The 6,354-nt window shown below is 42.9% G+C and overlaps 1 long non-coding RNA gene across 1 annotated transcript in view; it reads right to left on the bottom strand.

Annotated features, from left to right (window-relative positions):
• Positions 1–2,245: 2,245 nt before the first annotated feature.
• LOC131502565 (uncharacterized) overlaps positions 2,246–6,354 on the bottom strand; it is a 148,700-nt gene continuing 144,591 nt past the window's right edge. The window contains exon 3 of the long non-coding RNA XR_009257080.1: positions 2,246–2,317. This is a non-coding gene — a long non-coding RNA (uncharacterized LOC131502565). The remainder of the gene's footprint in view (positions 2,318–6,354) is intronic.

Genomic DNA, 6,354 nt, shown 5'->3' with positions numbered 1-6,354 from the left:
GTGTAGGAATTGGCCCAGGATAATGCCTGGACGTCAGACTGACTCACTGAATTTTAGCTCTTCTGCTCAGTAACTGTGTACTTAACTTCTCTGAGCAAAGGGACCTAACTTCTCTGGGCTTCCGTATTTATATCAGTAAGGTAGAGATAAACAAAAAACGATTTTCATCTCAAAGGATTTTGCGAAGATTAAACGTATTAACAAAACAGAAGGAGTCAGAACAATTCTGAAACATAGCAAATGCTCAATAACAATGAGCCTGTATTACTATTAGTTGAGCATAATCTGTGTGCTCATTGCATATCTACTGACTGATTAGCCGCAGCCAGTGCTGCCAGAGATTTATCTGAGTATTTGAAAAAATAAAGGCAATCATTCTTTTTGGCACAGCTTTGAGTCTTGCTGGAATTATATACTGACTTGCTCATGGTTGTCCTTTCTTAAACAGGTGCACGGTGGCTGTGCAAAAATACTTCTAGATGTTATGAGGCAGAATTGAATAACAAAATACCGTTGACAACTCAGTGTGGAAATAGGTTCCGAGAATTAATTGAAGGCATGGAATGCCTTTGATGGGCAGCTGTCCATCTCTGATTGCCAAACAGGCAGAGAGACAACTGTCCCAAAGCTCAGGATGGCTTGAAGCTGGAGCCCAGCCCCATAGTCAGTGACAATGTACAGTGGTTGATGAGTTAGTTCTAGAGGCTTCTGAATTTTAATGATGCTGGAGATGATATTGTGTGTCCTTCAGCTTGTTAGAGTGACACCAGCACTCCATAAATCATAATACCTGTGTATTGTAAAATCAATAGCAAAGTGCTATCTCAGCGCTAACCCTTAATAAGTTTTTCAGTGCTCTAACAGCTTAAACTTTGCCGTAATGCTATTGGACCTGTAGGTTAGGATCAGAGCATGCTTAATTTGTTTTGTAATAGAGACTTTTCACTAATGAAGGACCGATTAGTTAAGCTTTGGTTGCCACTCTGGTGATCAGTTGGCAGAACAGCCTCTGCAATTAAACTCGTGTATCTCTGTCCTGAAGCAAAAAAGCAGGCTTAAACAGTCAATAAATGTTAATCCAGTCACAACCTGTCTCTGCCTTTGAAGGCTGCCCATGAGGGTTTTTTTTTTTTCCCACATCACATTTTTTTTCATCTTGTTTTAAATGTGGTGGTCCCCATGGAGTCGGGATGTGGCGTACATGACCTCCCACGGTTCTGTAATAAGATCTGGCATGCTAACAACATTGTCTACAGATCTGTCATCTATAGGTCTGTCTGTCCCCCCCCCACCTCATCTCCTCGCCTCTTTATACAAGGTTGAAGAATAAATGAGCAATTGAAACACATGAGACCTCCAGAAGAAATCGGCTAAATATGTATGCAAAAACGAGGGTCCGCTTTGTGTTGTTGCTAAGACATATATTATGGTCTCTCTCTCTCTCCTAGGTCGGGATGGTGCAGGAAAGCCTTTGCCTTATTTGCTTTTATTGCAGCGAATGTGGGTTGTAATTGTCACATCAGTGCTAGGAAGTGAGAGCTCAGGGCAGACCGGCAAGCAAAATGAAACTTCAAAATAATTTCCAGGGTAGGGGGAGAGGGAGAAAGGGGAGGCGGGATGGAGAAGGAAAACCTGGGAAATGAAAAAAAACCCCTCAAAACTATATAATGCTTTCCATGTTATCTGTGTTCTCAAGCAGAATTCCAGATATTTTTCCATTGTTTTTTTTATTACTCTTTCACATAAGAGAGAGGAGGGAAGACTGACAGCCAGAGAGGAAATGAGCTAATACAGATGTGCCCCACAGATGTATGGATGAATGAGAGAGAGTGGTCTGAAAATGTAAATGTCTTCTGTTGGATCCAGGACCGCATGCCTGGGGAATCAGTGACATTTTTTTATTTCTCTCCCTAACTAGGAGCTTGCATGCCAACAGGGCATGCATGGAGACCATTTGACTTTATGTAATTCAGTCTGCGATCCCTGATTGGAGGATTCAAAGTTGTGTGAAAAGGTGGCGCAGAGGGGAGTGGAGGTGAGAATACAGAGAGTGAGTTTTCTGGGAGTCACCGGCGTGGGGTGGCGGTACTGAAAAATGATCCGATGAGCGAATCAAAAGAGTGCCAACCCGAACAGGGAGGTGTCGAATTTAACTTGCCCTTAGCCTGGGTTTTTGGTCTTTTGTTTGGTACACTAGTGATTTACGATACAATTTTGTCTTTTAAAATTAGGTAAATTGGTACTCACCAGAGTCTCAATGTAATTATGCTTTTCAAACTTTCTGAAGCTGAAGAACTCTTTTATGTGGGTCTTCTTCCTGGAATGCAAACACTGGATAAGATCTAATAGCTCAGGAGCAGGCAGGAATGAATCCCGTCCTAGGAACTCATTTGTCTTAGAAGAACCGCCCCCCCCCCCCCCAGTGATTCCTCTGCAAGTCACTGTTTTTTCTGAGTTTCAAATACACAGATATATTAACCCTGCCTTAATAAAGGCAGGCCCTTTCAATTATTCAATTATTCAGCCAACAAATATTTATTGAGTGTTTACTATGTACTTCTTACCAAGCCAGGTACAGAAGAAACAAGGTAAAATAAGACAAGCATGGTCTCTGCCCACTGTTGGGAAATCTAATACATGCAAAGAAATAAAACAACAACAACAACAAACAACAACAACAACCCAACAAAATCAAACACAAATATATTGATCAAGAGCACTGAAGGCAAAGAATAATTAGCATTACTCAAGTAATTTATGACCCTAATGGACATTGAGCCCACATGCCGCAAGCCTGAAGTCATTCAGTTAATGGTGTCTTTCTGAGCTCTCATTCTGTAGAAAACACTGTCAGATACTGTGAATAATAGCCAAGAATGTCCAAGATATTCAGCTCTCAAACGTTATAATGTTATCTTTCTCCCCCAAGAACCTAAGATGGAACATATACGGCAGAAGATTTGTAATCAATTAAAGAGATGTAATATACGTAACATATACAGAGACCTCATTTCCTCATTTTATATTATACATGTTTTGCCGCACTGTTGGTTGTAAGGCGTATCATTTGAAATGCACGATTTAAAGGAATCCTGCTGTGATGCCTTTTTTCTAAGAGGAGGAGAATCTTTTTAGTGTGGATACATTCCTGTAACTACTTTGTTCTCCAAGTCTGAATTTTGGTCAGTGGGGTTTCCTGAATAGGAGTGAATGGACAGATGTGCGTGCAGAAGTGTATCAAGTCTCTTAGTGAGTCCGAGTAACCAAACAGGCAGGCAATGCAAATTGACCCTGTCAGGGAGTTTTTTAGGCAGAACCGACTCTGCAGCCGGTGGTCAGCGAGGGTCACTTTCTCCTGGACTTTGCATATTCCCCATGCTACCAACAAGCCCCACACCAAGGACAAGTCATTCTGAGTTAGCGGCAGGGAGTAAGCAGGAATGGAGAGAAGGAAATCAATATCATCATCAGTGTTGTTTAACATTTCTTTGTTAAGCTTTGCAGCCTAACAAATATTTTACAACTCTTTTGTTCCCTAGTCTGGTTAACCAAGAAACAAATCCGGAAGGCGAGGAGCTCTGTTCTCAAGCTTCTGGGAGGGAACTTACTGTTCTCCTTAACCAATTAAAGGCCATTAAAATCATGTGGTTTTCCCATAAGGCTCTAATTTAAATAGATAGAAGCCAGGATGTTCCTACTGGAGGCACTCCTTATTTCTTTCATTTTTGTAGGGATGGCACAAATATCATCCCCGTGGGGAGAGATACAGCTGGATGGAAGAATGGTGTGTGTTGAAATGGAAAAGAAGGTTGTTTGCAAGGCGGGAGCCTCCTCTGCCCCGTGGCCTTTCCCCACTGCCTCTTTCCATCCAGGGCAGCACTCAGTAGGGCCAAGAGTCAGTCGTCTGACGGGCTGGTGGACCCCAGTCATTCTTCCTAGTGTATATAATATGAATGGACAGAAGGGTTTCTCATGGGACACTGGTCTCCAAAGAAGCAAACACAGCTTGTTTAGTAGGTATAGCTTAGCGGTAAATTGCAAAAAAGCATAAAATTAATCTTTCTTAAGGCAGAGCCCCTGAAGTTAAACAGATAGGGCAGCTACCGTGTACCTCGGTAAACTGAGACCCAGTTTCAGATCTTCGTAAAAGTGCCTACATGACTTTTGGATGAACCTCTTCTGAAGACGATTCAGATGTGTAAATCTGTCTTAACAGTTCCCTGGGAAAGGGCTGTCAGTGTTTCTCTGGTGGCGGCCCTCAGACTCTTCTCCAGTTCGGGTTTGCCAGGAGAGGAGGGCATACGAGGAGTCTCAGGCTCTGGAAACCAAACCCCACTCTCCCCGCGTTTGTTAGGATTCGACGCTTCTGCTGACGACCAGCCAGGCTAATTTGAGAGTTATTGTGGGCAGGAACCGAAGAAATTACCAAGCCCTAGTTCCACAGTAAAATGAGTCAAGGAGAGGAAAGAAAGGCAACTGTATAGTAAATTACAGCAAGCAGCGTATAGTTTTTGAGGCCTGACACACTGTTTGAATATCTGCTTTGCCATTTAACTTTGTGACTCTGGGTAAACCTCTTTAACCTCCTGGAGCCTTATTTTCATGGGATTGCTGTGAAATTTTATTGAAACACGCATATATAAAGCGCTGAAAGCAGGAGCGGGCACAAGAGTCGCTGTTCTAGACATATTGATTTCCCCATCCTTTTACTTTCTTTTCGGTTTTCTGCCGAATTCAGACACTCATGCTGTTTTAACCTTTTAACCTAAAATGTCTACCGACAAGACAGAACTCTAATTAGTGAGGGGAAAATAAGACCAAAGCTGAGGCGATCACGTTCAATGTTATTTGGGTGCAGGGTGTGCTACAGTAAGTCCATGGGGTTCGTGCATTCTCCATTTGCTTCTTGCCCAGGTGTAGAAAACGAAATTATCATTTGGAAGCATTAATGGATAATGGAAAACACCGTTGTCGTCGCAAAGCTTCTCTCGCAGTAAGTCCTGTCAACATGTAGGAGTTTTACTTCACAACACGACCACGCTTAACACGCGCTAATCGTGAAAAACCACCAATACCCCTATGATTGAAAGCATTGTACATTCTTTATTTCCAAATCGATTTGAGCCAAGCTAAATCCTAGACCCACAGTGTGAAACAAAAATAATGTGTGGCAAGCAACAGTTTTTCCTAAGCTCCAATAACTCAAATATTTTCATTAAAATACACAGCACCCTAGACTCACTTGATGCCTGGAAAGTGCATTTATTTTTTCCTCTTTATTTTTAAACAAAGCAAGGAGCTCAAAACATCAGAAATAATGAAAGCAGCATATTTTTATTGCTCTGTTCTTACAAGAACTGATTTTTAATGAAATTTAGTTTAAAACAAAAAAAATCTCGTTCCCTTGTTGAACCTTTTTGCGTGGCGCATTCCAGCCTGGGGCTATCTTTTATTGGCCAAGTTATAAACCCCAGAAAAGGGGTTTTATAGTGGAAATGCTGACAGAACCCGCATAGTGCTACTGGGTGCCTCTCTAATTAGTCTGAAATCCTGAAAGCTGAATTCCATAATATGTGGCCTGTACTGTAGCAAGATTACAGTGTGGGCCAAACCCCCAAGCTTAACTGGGCGTTTCATGCACAATCAGGGCTTCGTATAGACGACGGTGGAGCCTTTTACAGTTGTAAAATGCCAGTACTTGTAAGCAAGAGGAATCTTTATTGGTCCTCTTACTGATTTAAATGTTAAATAGGGCTGTTTGGATATTTTTTGATGATGGAGGAGTCCCCCGCATGCCTTCCCTACTTTGCAGACGGTGAGGTTCTAACTAGGCCCGGACAGTCGAATTTCTAGGGATTCGTTGTAGCGCTTATTTAAACGTCTTCCATAAAGCCAACTTTGACTTGTGTTCAAGCGTTTGGGGCCAATGTTGACAGGGAAACATCAGGCCGGGGCCCTCAGGTGAGTAAACAACAGAACACATGAAGCTTTACACGCACCTACAGGTCTCCCATTTTGGCTTGCCGCCCTCTCTCCCCTGTCCCCACCCTGACTTGCCTCGTCTAGGCCCCCCGTTTGCCTGGAACGATGACAGGCGCTCCCACTCTCTGGGTACAGGTCTGATGAACCTATTTCTCCTGCAGCTGCAGAACCTAGTGGAAAGATTCCCTCAGCTATGGTGCTCTGGCCTGGCCTGACGCCAGGGAGGCTTTTTCCCCGTGAAGGAAAAACAAAAGCATCAGCTTCAGTCGACAAGGGAGGGGACATTAGGCCACAGCTTGTGAAATAGGCCTCCCCCTTCCTCAAGTGCGACCTTGATTTCCCTCTTATTTCTCCTTCATCTTTCGGTTGGTT

The sequence above is a fragment of the Neofelis nebulosa genome, chromosome 2 (assembly GCF_028018385.1).
Source record: "Neofelis nebulosa isolate mNeoNeb1 chromosome 2, mNeoNeb1.pri, whole genome shotgun sequence".
NCBI lineage: Eukaryota > Metazoa > Chordata > Mammalia > Carnivora > Felidae > Neofelis > Neofelis nebulosa.
The sequence above is the reverse complement of the archived record's forward strand: the minus strand, read 5'-3'. Positions and strand labels throughout refer to the sequence as shown.